A 16537-nucleotide genomic window follows, 5' to 3' on the forward strand; every position below is an offset into this window, starting at 1 on the left:
TCAATTTGTTCAGGTTCTGTACAAGGCACTATACAGTGATAAACATGAGTTAGGAGCCATAAGTTAAGTGCTAAAGATAAAAGAAACTGCCATGAAAATATGATAAAAGATAAAAGATAGAGGCTCAAAGAAAATATGAAAGCAATTGCAAACTAAAACAGCATAGCAAAGCTGATAGGGTGCTAGAGATAATCTTTTGATCAGTGTAGTGCAGATGAATTAGGAGAGCCTGGCTGATCACTTATGCTGCAGTCTGTGGGCCATGCATTGAAGTAACCAGTATTTGCTGGAACTGCCAATCTCACATCAGATACTTTATGTATAGTCCTCAGTTTTGACAAAGCCAGTAAGTATTTCCTTAAATAGTCTTGATCTGGACCCTCAGGGAATGTCACAAGGGTAGGCATGTTGCCAATTTGTAACTGACATGTAAACTACATTTTTTTTTTATGTAACTGAGTCCATATATTTGTAGCCACATATTTCAAAACATTCCTGGAGTTGCATAGGTTAGATGGTATAGCGATGTGTAGAAACAACTTGCTTTGCATATGAGTTAAGAGTCAGTTATCATGGTCATTAGAATTTACAGTGATTTGCCTCATACACAAATCTGAAAACAACATCAGGGCAGTAGCCAGGACTACACAACTACAGGTTCAATGTTGGTTAACGAAACAATTCAATTACTACAAGATTTTATAGTTGTTGGGACACTGTTATACTGTAGGAGTAAGGGATGGCACCATGATCATTGCTGATTTGCATCTTTTTGGAGGGGCCCTTTAATTTTTTGTTCCACCAAATTCTGTAGTATTTAAAACTATACTGCCAACATGAGCAGAAAATCACCACAGATATTAGAAGAAAATTATAGTGGTTAGCACTTCATAATATTGCTTGTATTGGGGTCATGCTCCTGGTTGGACAAGATAAAATAAAAATATCAATGAATCAATACAATAGAAGTATTGTCCCTACTTAGGTAAAGTCTATTTGGAAACAGGATGACATGGTGACCCTGATACATGCAGTCATTCAGGCATCCCAGCTGCTGAACCTGTACCACTTTCTAATAGGTGCCTTCAAGGTTACTGATCATGCACATCTAACATAGAGGTTGCATGGGATACTTTTGAGTTAGAATGGGATGTACAGTCTGTCCCTTTCTTCTCATTCCATTGGCTATAACTGCATCACATAGCCACACCAAACTGTGAAGGATGCCTTGAAATGTAATATATTTATGCATCCAAAGGGAAAATGGACATTGTTGAAGGTGAACTCCTTAGAGTTTATTTGGTATAGAAACTTATATTTGTAGAGTTCCTATGGTAGATCTCTTTCATCCACTTTGACTCATTGTCTTTGAACAACCCTATGAATTATTTTAGTTGTCTTTCTTATTTTTGGAAACAGAAACAGTTCAATAGTTACGTGAAATAGTTCAATAGTCACATGAATTGTCCATAGCCACACAACTGCTGATAATTTGGGGATCTAGGACTTGTCTTGTAACTCCTGGGATCAAAGAGAAATTCCCCCCGCCTCCTGCCTCCATTCCCTGGCTGCTCTTATTCCCCTGGACTGTGAAGATGACCAGCTGTGCTCCCCAGAGGCCCTGATGGCAGCTCTGTGCCAGCCCACGTTGGCTGCCGGGTGCCATTGCTGCCCACCACAGTACTTCCTGCTGACCTATCTGTGTGCCAGTCAGTGCAGGTACAGGTGCACCTGAGCCCTTGTCCCATTTCAAAGTGGCGGCCTGTCAGCTGCCCCGGTATGGCACTGCCCTGGCCTTTTGCACCCTTGTCACCCACATCTCTAAAGACCTTGTGCTCTGAGCCACCAAAGCCTGTGTCCATTCCTTTTCCTCTCTCTTGCTCTCTTGGCTTGATCCCTGTAACTCCTGGGATCAAACAGAAATTCCCTCCCTTTCAGGAGGAAAGGGGGACAGGGAGGGATTCTCCTTTGTCAACACCTCTTGTTTCATGGACTTGCTTAAGGGACAGAAATGGTCTGCGCTGCTGTTCTCCGGGGCTGCTTGGTACCCGATAAGGAGGAGGGATCTTAGTGCAGGGAGCTGGTACTCTCTTGGTGCCACCAGCCAGTCCTATTCTCCCTCACCCTGCCATAGGGCACCTGAGGAGACTTTGGTGGCAGGGCAGGGGTAAAAAGGGAAACTGAGGAAAACTTCCATTTCTCCCAACAGCTCAAGATTTAGGCCTTGGGCAGGGTCAGGGAGAGCTGCTGAGCCAAAGACTGGAGAACTTGGGGTCACGGAGAATGGGGTCAGAGAGGCAGATTCCTTCCTCTCTCCCACCCCTCATGCTCAAACCCCAATTCTAATTCCAAAGACCATTTTCTTTCTTTATCCTGTCCTGTGCACTTTCCCTTGCCATGTACTTTAATAATTTAAAAAAGGAAGAAAGAGACATTAATGGATTCTGCCTAGGTATTGCTTACAGGAAAGCAAGCAAATAAAGCTACTAAGCAATAATTACATAACAGTATTTAGACAATTAAAGCCTAATATATGGAGAGGCTAAAAGCAATGAGATTTGGAAGGATAAGCCATCTAAGTCCACCATGCATATAGTATTTACTTGGTCTGAACTAAGTATTTCAATCTAGGATTTCAGTCTTAGAGTTTCACTAAGCTTTCTCAGAAATAGAGACTGTTCTAAACATAGCTCTAGAAGCTTTTTCTCATCCCGGTCCTAAAAACAGGTTCCACCAAAAACTGATTTTGTTCCTGGGATCGGATATATCCTCAAGCAATGACTCACAGACCATTCTAAAGGGAGAACTGTTCTGAAGAAACAAAAAGGGAAAACCAACTTATGACCCAACTGAGAAAAAAATAGGTTTAATAATTTTAGATTCAGCCAGTATATATTGAGCACCTGATAGAAACTAGATACTGCAGATGACTTCACACATTATTTTGTTTCTTCAAATGAAATTACACAGAAGCAAAATAACATTTGTATTATCTAGAGGTATAAATTATTTATGATATCCTTGGATTTCTTTAGTATGGATAAATGATATTTGGCTTTAGTATTTTTTCCAGGTTATTGCAAACTTCTCAAAAGTTTGCTTGATTCTTCAATAAAATCATAGCAGGAGATATCAAAAACATACCTGCTTTATTTACTCTTCTACCTTCAGGAAATGGTGGTTGTTTTCTACTCATCGGCCATGTAACCAAGAACAAGTCACTTTTCTCAGCCTCAGGATTTGCACATGGAAAATGATCATAGTAACAAGATTGTGCTGATAGCTAGAAGCATCAAATATTAATTATGTTTTCTACACCATAAAGCAGTGTGTGTTTATCAGATCGTATTCGGTAACCATTTAACAGTTGAAACCACCAAGGCTCACAGTGACATAAAAGACTTACAAGGTGTCACAGAGTCAGGGAGAAGTGAAAACTAGATTCTAGAAAACTAGATTCACTACTACTAGGACCACCAACTTTTTTTTTTTCAACCTTAACTTTAATTGCTTTATATTCAAAGGACTTGAACAGAATTTTCTGTTTCTTTTGATCTTTCTCAAGATTAAAGTGGGTAAAATATCAATCCAGAATCATTTTGTTCAGTGGATAAAAGAGGAGGAAGCAACCACCTCCCCTGATATCATAGTGAATGGCTGGCCCTGTGAACCACTGTTTGTGCATTTAAATCACAAAACTCTCAGGAGGCCCAAACTTAGCTGTCCTTGGTAAATGCTTGAACAGGACACACACAGTGCTTAGGAAATGAAAGCACTTACACATTTTTTCAGTGATTGGTAGAAATGGTAACAACTTGAATGGGGAAGGGGCAAGTTCTATGGGCCCATAGGTTATATATTTTTTGTCCTGTAATAGAACAAATATTAACTCCTCCTTTATTTTTGCTGCAGTTAGGAACAGACATCATGTCTGAGGATCCACTTGGAGAATTTACTCCATATTCTAATAAGAATGAGCCAGTAACAATTTGGAACACAGAATTTTGGCTGAAGAGAGATATACGGAGGTAGGCTTTTTAAATAAATGGAGGGAAAATAGCGTTGGCAATTGTGCCCAGAGTCATTGTGGCATGAGGGACATTTTGATCAATTGAAATAACAAAGTAATTAACACCTGCAGTGTATTGCAGCAGGGAATGAGGTAAATTGCCATATTCTTGGAGCCTTCTGCCTTAGGCAAATGCTGCTCTGAAGGAGGAGCCACCAGGAAGATCAATGTGCTGGCATCCGATCTCTTACTAGAAAGAAGAGGCCTGTAGAACATGTTTGCAAATTTAAATATACATATATATCTACTCTTGCCCTCTCCCAAGGAGAATTTGTCTCTACAGGATGACGTCTCAAGGGTAAACCAAATAATACTTAACTCTGCTGGATGACATAATCTCTCTCAGATGTAGTATTTCTATCAGTTTCAAAAAAAATCAATATATATGTCAATAAACAGTGTTCTTCAAAAGCCTGATGTTATGTACTTAACCCGTTCCCCCAACCCTGAAATTCTTAAACTGAAGTCCTAAACCCCAGTGCCTCAGAATGAGACTATATCTGGAGGTGAGACCTTTAAAGAGATGATTGAATTAAAACAAGATGTTTGAGTGGGCCCTAATCCAACACAGATGGTATCCATATAAGAAAATGAGATTAGCACATGCTGAGGGCAGACAATGAGAAGATGGAACAAAACAGCAGCTGCATGCAGGCCAAAGACAGAGGCTTAGCAAAAAACAGTGCTGGAGGTTTTTATGTTTGTTTGTTTGTTGTTTTGTTTTTAATCTCAGATTTCTGGTCTCTGGAACTGTGAGCAAATATTTCTGTTATTTAAGGCGTTGGTCTGTGGGATGTTGTTATGGCAGCCCAAGAAAACTAATATGTCTGAATTGCCAAGAGAGACACTGCAGGTGAAGTACAATTTTTTTCTTTGGATTGGAATTATTGGCATTATTTGAAAGGCTCCTCTGTGTTAGGCGTATAGGTAAGTGCTTGGGATGTAGAAGCACAAAGAAACTTCTATAGAATGTTAGCGGATTACCAGATGGTGGTATGTTCATACTGAAGAGGACAAAAGTGAATTAAATAAATATATTTAAGAACCCATTTTTAAAAATACATTATTAAATTATAAGATGAGGGGCATGAAAGAAAATAGGAAATTATCGATTTTATTTATAAGTCAAAGACTGGATTTTGCATTGTGATTGAAAAAACACAGTCCTTCAAGTTAGGAAAGCCATGTCTTGCCTACTTTCCTTGCCTATAATTGCTCTGAAGAAGATCAGCTTTATCATCTCTTTAGGTTCTGGTTTTCCCTCATATCCTTCAAATAGTGATCATCTCCACATACTCATTTCACATTTTTTACAAAGGAATATTATTTTAATTATTTGGTTTGTGTTTGTACACTGTTGTGGTTACTGCTTACCTGCTAATCCATTGGAAGAGTGTATTTTCCTGCAGCTTATGAAAATACTTATGTAGTGAAGTAAAGTTGAAAATACTTTTGAACCTAGTGAATTAAAGTGGAGAGAAAATGAAATTATCTATACTATCATTTTCCAGAAAAACAAACAACAACCAAAAAAGCATGCCATTTCAGGCTGTTTTCCCCTTTTAAGTATAGGCGCACATTGCTACTTAGTTTTCCCATATTGATATCATAGTTGTTTTATGACCTGATTTTCAATGAATATCTTACTACCCATATTTTCATGTAGCATATTGTCATTAGTGCTGCTTAACAAATATTTCTAGCTCTCTTAATATTAGGTATATGGTAAAATTCTTGGATCCCTCTGCTTTGGATTGGTCTGTAAGTGTATTTTGGCTAGTGAAGTATAATTAGAAATAATTCATGTCACTTCTGGGAAAGAGCATTTATTTGCTCTTAATTTTTGGTCTATAATCCACCAAAGCTCTTCTCCTTTCTGCCATGGAACCCAAAATGATTAAAGTTGTGCCTGTTCTGTTGGCCTGTGTATTAGTTTCTTACTGGTGCTGTAACAAATCACCATAAACATGGTGGCTTTAAACAGCACAAATTTATAATTTTATTCTTCTGAAAGCCAGAAGTTAAAAAATGTGTCTTACAGAGGCAAAATCAACACTGATAAGGCTGTGCTCCCTCTGGCTGCTCTGGGGAAGAATTTGCTTCCTTGTCTTTTCCAGGATCTAGAGCAATATTCCTTACAATACTTGACTTACAGTCATTTCTTCCATCTTTTAAGCCATCAGCAAAATTCCTTCTCTCTCTCACTCTTCGTCCATCTGCTTCTGTCACATGGCCTTTTCTTCTGCCTGTGGACAGATCTCTCTTTACTTCCTCTTACAAAAATACTTGCAATTATATTTAGGGCCCATCTGGATAGTCCAAAGATAATTCCCATATAAAACCCCTAACTTAATCACATCTACAAAGATCCTTGTCTACAAAAGGTAACATTCACAGGTTCCAGGGATTTGACCTGAATACCCCTGGGAATCATGGCAGCCTACCGTAGCCTTTAGCCCAGGGTGGGAAGAAATGGAGCAGAATTCCCCATTGGCTCACCATAGACACTTGATGTGAACACTATATAAACCTATATTTCTATAAGTCACTAAGATTTACTTGAGAGTTTTTTTAATCATTGTTGTTATTAATAGCACAATTTAGAACATACTGATTGTAATAGTATAATATTTGTCTCTAATAGTACTCCTGAATGGCTGCATCTTTAAATGATTTAACATAACTGTACTATATTTAATAAATATTCTATTGGAATTTAAGTTGTACCTGATATTTCAATGAATGTCCTAATAGATAAACTATGAAGCATTTTTCTGATTACTCATTAAAGAAAATTTCTAGTGAAGTCCTGGAACAAAGGGTCTATATACTTCTAAGCAAGTTTCACCTGAGATTAAAGGACTTTTTTGACATCTCAATAGTAGCATTTGAACAAAACCATTGTTTTTGACCCTCTCTCAGGAAAAGTTTTGGAAAAAGAAAAACCAATAGCCTGTAGAAGTTTTGACAGTCCAATAGGTAAACTTGGGTTGTGGGACTAATCAATAGTATAAAGTTTCCCAATTCTTTTATGGATTATAAGTCAGAGTTTATATTTTTTGGCTCTATTTTTTAAAAGACTAGGAAAGCTGGGAATGGAATCACCATTTGACCCAGCTATCGCCCTTCTCGGTCTATTCCCTGAGGACCTTAAAAGAGCATACTATAGGGATACTGCCACATCAATGATCATGGCAGCACAATTCACAATAGCTAGACTTTGGAAACAACCCAGATGCCCTTCAATAGATGAATGGATTAAAAAAATGTGGCATTTATACACAATGGAGTATTACGCAGCACTAAAAAATGACAAAATCATGGATTTTGCAGGGAAATGGATGGCATTAGAGCAGATTATGCTAAGTGAAGCTAGCCAATCCTTAAAAAACAAATGCCAAATGTCTTCTTTGATATAAAGAGAGCAACTAAGATCAGAACAGGGAAGAAGAGCATGAGGAAAAGATTAACATTAAACAGAGACTAGTGGGGGGAGAGAAAGGGAGAGAGAAGGGAAACTATGGAAATGGAAGGAGACCCTCATTGTTACACAAAGTTACATATAAGAGTTTGTGAGGGGAAAGGGGGAAAAAAAAAAAAAACAAGGGAGAGAACTAAATTTACGTAGAATTTAAAATTTATTTTCTCAATCAAATTTGCTAACATTTCAAGCCTCAATAGTCATGTGTAGCTATGGGTTCCATCCTGGACGGAGTGACCCTTGATTTTTCTGCTGCTCACTAAGATTGCCTGCTGCTCATGGTCACTGCAGAGCTGATGGAACTTCCTAACACTGATAGCAATTGATCCTAATAGGAAGGCAAATTGTCCTCTACTCAGTATCTGCCTCATTGAACATTCCTGCAATGCTTTCATGGGTTTCTATCATCTTTTCAGGGCAAATAATGAATCTTAGAGATTCTGACATGATGTTGTAAGTAAGAATCACTTTTGGTACCAGGAAAAACAAACACTGATTTTTACTTCTCCAAATTTTTAAGGACCAAGTAAATAGTAAAGGATGTATTTCTATTTAAAAAAAAACAAAAAAGACTACCAGACAGACAGTTTTTGTACATAGAAATATAAAGAGCATTAGGAAAAGTGGGGTAAAAAAGAAAGAAAGAACTTGGCGAGTGAATACCCTCGCTCAGGAAGAGAGTCTGATGGAAAAGGAGAGCAGACATAATTAATTTGCATTGATCAAGTCCATGGGAAAGGACCTATCTTGGAGACCGCACCTGCGTTTTCAGTAGCTACTCTGTTTCCTCACCCCTCTGTAACTCTTGAATTCTGTCCACTTTTGTTATAAGACTAGCTCTCCCTTCCAAGGGAGGGGGCTGTCAGGCCAACAAAGTGGTGACTTTCTCACTACCCCATTGATCATGGGGGTGGAGTAACTGGCAAATCACAGTGACTCAGTCTCCGCCCCAGCAGGAACTAAGTACATCATCTGCCGGAGCACCTGATCTCCACTTGCCAAAGCTGAGAAAATCCACGTGCCCCAGGAAGACAGATGTCCAAGGGACACGCTGCCAGCCAGAGACAGCAATCACTTTTCCATAAATTGACTACTTCTGCTTCTGCCCACCTCCCCCATCCGTTACACTTTCCAGTACTATTTAAAACAGTCCTTTCAGCCTTCATCTGTTTGATCGCCTGTCCCCTTTGTCAGACCTGGTGAGTCATTTGGCGGCAATGGTGGTGGCCATCTGTGCTGTTAGAATGAGGCTCTTTTTTCATTGTTACCTGTCTTTCCCATTCCAGAGATTCTTGGCTTACTGGAGTCAAGTACCTCACTTTTCTGGGCTTTTTGCCACCAATTGGGTGGTTTTCACATCTTGGGCCTGTCTTTCAGGTAGGAGAATCTAGAGGGGATTATGTTTTCTTGGCAATTTCCTCTCTATTTCCGGAGCACTGAAATTCCCCACTGGCTTGCGCTTTTGATCCCTGTACCTTAAGGGATTTACTCTTATCCTAAAAGTCTGGCTAGCCAGAGCAAATGAAACTGGGCATCATCTGAACAATGGGGAATGATGAATGGGCTTCCATCCATTTCTAGAGAAAAAAATATAAATCCTTATTGAAGAGTGGAATTAAGATTATTGCAAAGGTTTTCCCAGGTTTTAAAGTACCATTAGCTGATATTCAGGCCTGTAGGAATGACCTCAATTATGTATGTGACACTCACACTGTTTTAGGTTTCCTTGGGTCACATATGTTTTCACTTTAAGTAAAAGAGACAGCTAGGAAAACCAAAGTCCTTCCTTTTGGGGATCAAATATGGGGAGGGGGGGTGTTATAAAATTTACCACCTGGGAAAATGGATCCTCATATAACTCAGAAACTATATAAGTTCAGCAAGTTTCTACTGTGGTGTAATTTTCTCTTCGAAAATATTGTCAGTGATCAGTACAATTAGCAGTTCAATTGGAATAATTGAAAATAGAAGTTATTGGGTAGAGTGGGAGCACAGTAAGAAGGCAACTTTGCAGAACAAAGCACAGCGCGATCCAGGTTGGAAACGGGGTCCATGATTTGTCCCCATGAGAAGGCTGCCTCTCCCCTTCTTCATTTACATTCAACCACAGCAGAGTAATGTTTCTCTCCTCCCGAGTTCACAGCAATATTATAAGCAAAAAAAGTAATGAATAGTTATGAAGATCTTAGAAGTATTGTGATGTTGTAAAAGTGAAAGGAAAATGTATTAGATCGTAATAAATTCTCATTCATCTAGACACTTAATTAGAATTTGGTACAATAGACACACACTCCTGAAGTTTATGTTTGTACTGTGTAGGAAGAAGCCATTTGCTAAACAAATTGAGAGAGTAAGCAGAATTTTTTAGAAGAAACTGTGTAAGAAATATATGTAATTGCAATCTCTTGAGTAATTATTTAAAAATAAAAATGAAGGATCTACAGATTCACTGTTACTATAACCATAACTGCAAATGAGAACACTTTTAATGAACTAAATTAGTAAAAAATATAGTAGTCCTTTTGTTAGAATTTTAAAAATCTCCTTCTTCCATCTCCACTTTGGAATTCAGCTATAATGTGACCCCAAATTCCTAATTTCCATTTTTCATTGAAATACCAAGAAATCTCTGGTCACATTTTGGTGAAGAATGGCTATTTACAAGCATGCAGTGGGCATGTTTGCAAAACAGCATGTTATGATGGTATGGAAAAAGGAGCATTAAATTCTCACTAATAATATTTGAGTTGAATTTTAGAAATGGATAGAATTTCAGTAGCAAAGATGGAAAAAGAGCATTCTGAGGGATAGCCTAAAAACAAAGCATATAAATGCATGATTTATTTAGAAATTGTCAGACGTTCTTTATTGATGGATAATAAAGTACAAAAAAAAAGCAATCAGAGACAACTTTGAACAATACAGAGTGTGACATGAACTCTTTGGGTACTATGCTATGGCATTTAGAATTCATTGTAAAGAAAATAAAAATACCCATATGCATTTAAGATGGAGATTGAGATGAGACATGTGATTTTGGAAGAGCTTCATGATGAAACTTAAGAATGGCCCCAACCCTGGAGAGAGGTTAAGGGTTAGGGTTAGGTCAGGGGTGGGGAATCAGCAAGGACAACTAGTGCACACTTTGCTGCATAAAACTTTCAAGGCTGCATCAAAGAAACTCTAAGAAGTAGTCAAAATAACAGCATTCAAATTTCATGTGTCCTGTATTCAGATACTGGGAAATCAATGAGAACTTACCTGTGTAGATGTAAAGGACTAAAACATAACTCATACTCATGAAACTGAAGAATCTTGCTTAAGCCTTCTAATGATGTCAAATCTGAGTAGAAGAGGACTGCCCCGAATGGAAGATAGAGAAGACAGGGCGGTGGAGGAACCCAAGAAGGAAGTCCAGAGGGAAATCAAGAGCTTAAGGTGTCTGGAGTGTTTCTGAAGCCGAGGAAAAAAGATATTCAGGAAAAAACGCATTATGTAAGCCCTGCAGATGCCGCAGAGTTGGGATCAAATGAGGGCTAGGCCATTATTATTTCATAAGTATAGAAACATTGATGATCTTTTGAAGCACAGTGGCAGAGGAGAAAATGAGGACAAAATAGATTTATGGAACAGAAAACTAAGTGGTTGAATGATCAGCACCCAAGGGAACAGGCACTGTCCCCTTAAAACTAAGGAGAGAGAATGAAGGGTATTTAAAGACACTAGGGGAAAAACAACAGTAGAGAATGTAAGACTAAAGATGGAAGAAATCAAAAAGGTATTTCATGAAGATGAGTCCTATGAAAGTAAGGAGATGAGGGGAGTTTGTGCCAGTGTAGATCTTGGAAAGAAAAATGGTGTCAAATTTCTTGGAGATTAAAAAAGGAAGATAAGATTACTAATAGTATGGAGTTTTGAAGTAACAACAAAGAGAATTGGAGGAATTCATATCAACTGCACTTGCTTATCTTCATTATAATCAGATGCAGTTAATGGGAAGGTGAAAGGAACGTGGCCTTGGCATGCTAGAACAGTAAGAAAGTACTCAAAAGAGAGTGGGGTGGGCCAGGGGATGCAGTAGGAATGAAAAAGAAATATTGGCAAAAGAATTAGGGCAAAGCTAATATTGCATCACATAACTTCATTGTGGTTTATTATCCATGTTGATTTTTCTCTTTATGAAAGTAAAACATGTCCAATGTGAATGTGTGAAATACATTGTAATCCCTAGGAGAAAAACGTTAACCACAATACTACCAAAGAAAGACAAATGATCTCTTGTCTTAATGCATCTTTTAATCTACCTACATCAATCTATCAATCTATAAGTGGGAGTGGGTGGATGTGGAGAGACATCTGTGTATTAGTCAGGATTCTGGCAGGGAAAAGATAGCATGCCACTCAAATGTGGTCATTGAAGAAAATGTAATAAACTGTGCATTTACAAAGAGGTTGGTTGGGTAGAGAGAACGGAAGAACAATTGTTGACATACCCTAGAATTAGCCATAGTTTGGGAAGTGTGGGACGTCTGAGACAATAGGAGAGAGAGCTTTGGTGAAATTGACTAAGATCCATAGCTTACAAGAGGGCCACTGAACAGGAATGATAGCTTCTGACAGTTGGTTGTGCCTATTGCCAACCTGGGTCTCTGACAGGATGGAGCTGAGGACCCCGTATCCCTATCTACTGCAGGTTCCTATATTAGCTGAACCCAAAGAAATGTCAGAAAGCAATAAGAACTGGGTGATGCAATCCATAGTACCCAGCTCCCTCAGAGTGGGGATGTGTAGAAGGGTTTGGAGGGGCCGACAATGGGACAAAAAATACAGTATGATTTTCAGGATTCAAATTTAGCATCCATGAAGCAGAAACAAAGAAGCAGATGGTAGAAATTACTTAGTGTCTTAAGTCAGGGGAGGAAAAATAGCACACTTTTTTTTTTTGGGGGGGGGACAAGGGAATCTAGAGTATTATAAAATAAGCTTGGATAACTCAGGATACAGCTCAACATTGTTCAAGAGGAAAGTGTTCAAGTTTAATAAGAGCAGCATCTTTTTAACCACTAAGAGTAGCCAAGTAGCAATGACTTGCTGGTACTAGCACTCTCTTACTATACTTCCATGATTATTTGGAAGATACTACACTGCCTGTATTATCATAAAGTACAAACAATTCTAGTATGACATTATTAAAACATCTCAAATGGATGTGAGACCCAGACTTTTGTGACAGATGCACTATTGGTCTCGTGTATTTACTTTCTGAATCAAAATGTCCTATGATTGAAATATTTGTTTTTCTTCTTCAAAGAAACTGTTTTTACACTTACATTAACTCTTGCATTCAGTGTCAGTTTAACATATAGGAATTATGATAGCAGAGAACTCATGAAAAAGAAAAACAAGAAAGGCTTAGGTTGACATGATAATTACTAAAACAAACTTTCAATCAAAATGCTCCTGAATATTCTTTTGGCAGGTGCTTATTGATGCAAATTGAAAGGAAGATGAAGGAAGCAGATTGCCATTTAAATTTTAATTAAATTAAGGCTTAAACATCAGTCCAATCTTTTAGCGTTCTCAATAAATAGAGGACAAGACTAAGAAAGAAGAGACAAAAACATTATAATGCAGCTTAGCTTATTTTTCAATTTATCCTTTCTAGCCCATATGAGAAGATGAGGAAAAGGAGACAAAGAAGCATTCCTCAAAGATTCACTGGTGGCATCTTTGAAATTGCATCAATTATATTTGTTTATCACCATCCATTGCTATATCACCCACAGCAACATAACCCCACAGTGTCCAGGAAATTCCATGACACTTGGTCAACATCTATTAGAAATGCAAACTAATCTTGATAAGAAAACTCAATGCAAATGGACAGTTTGGGACTTGGTACCTAATTGGGATAGAAACCTTTCTTTGAAGTCTGCTGGGAATTATGGTAAAGATGTCACAATTTTGTTTTATTTAATTAGTTTTTTTAATCCTGCCCCAAATGCAAAGAAAACAGTTGGTTTTATGCTTGTCTTACATAAAATTTGGTGTAGTCCATCCAATATGATGATATTGTGATTGGCTTTAAGTAGCTTTAGAAATTATCTGTAACAATCTCTAATACCCCAAATTCAAAATTTAATAAAAGTGTATTTTGAGCATCATTTTGAAATCTGCTTGTGCAAGCACCAGGGTTACAGAGATAAAAACATGCCATGCCTCCCTGTCAAGGAGTTTACCTTGTTTTATTAGAAGCAGTTATGTAAATAAATAAATGTCATACAGTGTACCACATGCTATAATTCCAGCAGAGTTCAAAGTACTCCAGAAGGAAAACAAAGGAGGAAGTGTCTGATGCTAGCATTGACTAGAGAAGCTTCTTAAACAAGATGATACAAATGGAGTCCTCAGGAACTTGAAGTATTATTTTCAGTCTCTATTTAATTCTAATTTCATATTGGGTTCTCTTGTTTCTCTTATGCATGGATAAAAATTCTCATTCAAAATTATTAAGCAAATTGGGTCAGAAAACTACCACCAAAGCATTTGTAACATAAATAACCACAACTAGGCCCAGATCTAGCAGAAATAGCAGAAAATGAATACATCATAAGAAATATTAAAATGTATGTTGATGTTATTAAATTACATACAGAAAATAAAGTTGTATTCTTAAATTATATTTAACACACCTGAATTGGAAGATTATGTGCACCAAATCCTATATTAAAACTTATGAATGTATATAAAGATGCAAATCAGAGACCTTGAACCTAGGGTTTTTACATTTGGACAAGGGAGATATGCACATTAGAATAAATTCTACATGCAAAGTAATCCTCAAAGACAGTTAGTGCAGATACAAAAAAAAAGTGATAAGCTGGTGATGAAAAGAAAGAGAATTTGATGAAGGAAAACCTCAAGAGTTTCTTCAAGCAAGTGAGGATTTCTATTAATATACTTTGAATTGCTTTCTCAACTATGGTGACAGGATAGTCCTGGTGATGGATTGTTATTATCCCCATGTGTCTAGAATCACCTGTGTAAGATCACATGTTTATCAATGAAGCATCCATGGTCATGCATGCAATCTGTAAGAGTTATGGTAATGGATGGTCCCAGGCCCTTGACCTCCAAGTCCCTGGGACTCTCTTCACAGCATGGTTCCACTCCACACTAATGAGTCCCAAACACTGAGAGACAGTGCGAGGGAGAGCCAAATCTCTGTTAATTATAAGCAATGTGAAAGTGATTCTGTCCCTTTAGAAACCTCTACTAATGTTCTACAACCAATGGGCATATGTCTGCCAGGAGATAAGCTTTTTTATTAAGTAGGTATTAAGTAAAATTACAAGAGTTGAGATGACTGACATTAGTTGGCTAAACTCAAGAAAATTTGAGACTTTGGTTTTCTCAGAGTTGAACTTTCTGCCCAAGTCTATTTACCAGTATTGGCAGGGAATTCAGAAGCCTTGATGTTTTCAGACAACTGGATTTACTAGACAAAGCACTGGAAGGCACATGATACTATGGGCACTTCAAATCTTCACAGTATCCTCAACTGTAAAATGGGTCCAATTGGCCTATCAAAGCTTATGAGGTAGATTAAAAGTGACAGAGCAGAGCGATTTTAAAAACAGCAAATAGAAAGTGTCATATAAATGCTAAATAATCCTATTAAATTTCTAGACACTATGGTGAGTGGCACCAGATAAATGCTGAGTAGATTAGGGCCTATTTGATTTGCATTTAACTTCAAGAAAATACAGTTTTTGAGGTAATTTTGTTTTTATACATTATAGCTTCTAAAGAGCCATAAATCTCGTTTGTGTCTCTGAGGCTCTGTGAAACTCTTGATTGAAATGAAATATATCATCTGGATTCTGCCTTGATTTTGCATCAGCAAAGAGTGAGTAGATTCTTCAGACTGCATACGTGATATAGTTGTACTTTTTCTAAAGCTAAATATCAATGCCTGTTGCCAAGAGAAATGAAAGTGTGCTTTCTTGTTAAAACTGAGTAGGGGACTTGCCTAGCATGTGCAAACCCCTTGGTTCAATCTTCAGCACCGCAGAAAACAACCGAAACCCCCAAAACTGACTAAGGTAGGTTTATAGTACTTGAAATGAAAAGACACAATTATTAAAGGCAGACACTAAATTCTATTACTGAATATGATACCTTGGATATATTTTACCATTATGAGGACAGTGAATAGGTGTTTAACTGCAAGATCCTCAAATTTACACAATCCCTGTTCCAAAAATTTTATAGATTTCCATCATACATATTTTTGAAGTAAATAGTAAATTTAGTTGTCACATAAAGTTCAGTTTCTCTGATGAGTCATTTGCAACCACACTGGGCAAGAGAGAAATAAGCCTTTGTGCTTGTCGTCCAAGTATGAGGGCTGTTTCTTTTAATGGCATAACTCTGCCTATACTGACTAATATATCACAACTTTGCTACTTATTTCTCTTCATTAGAAGATGAGATCAACAGATTTTAATTACATAAATAAGTAATTAGAGGGGGATCCAACATGGCGGCGAGTGGGGAGGCAGCGCTTTCAGTACCTCCTCAACAATGGGGTCAGAGAGACGCATGGATACGCTTAGATTCGACCTGCTGAGAAACTCCTAGCAAAATTCCACTAAAGAGAGACCGGCCGGGAATTGGAAGGATTTTTGGAGGTGACAGTTTGCCCTAGACGAGTGAATCTCCGCCACGCAGCGCAGAGGTCCAGACCCGCCAGCCGCTGCCCACGCGACTAGGTGACTGTCGGCTGCCTGCACGAGGCCCCCGCGTCAGGGCGGATAGCCTCCGAGGCACAGCACAGCAGGAGCGGTGCAGGGACTCTAGGAAGAGGTCTCTCGCCAAGCCTTCATGAAATAGCGAACCGGGAGCTGAAACCAACCAGAGACAGACCAGTCCCACCCCTCCCTTCGGACACTCCGGCAAGGAGCCTGGGGCCCGCCATAGCAGAG

The sequence above is a fragment of the Marmota marmota genome, unplaced genomic scaffold (genome assembly GCF_001458135.2).
Source record: "Marmota marmota marmota unplaced genomic scaffold, marMar, whole genome shotgun sequence".
NCBI lineage: Eukaryota > Metazoa > Chordata > Mammalia > Rodentia > Sciuridae > Marmota > Marmota marmota.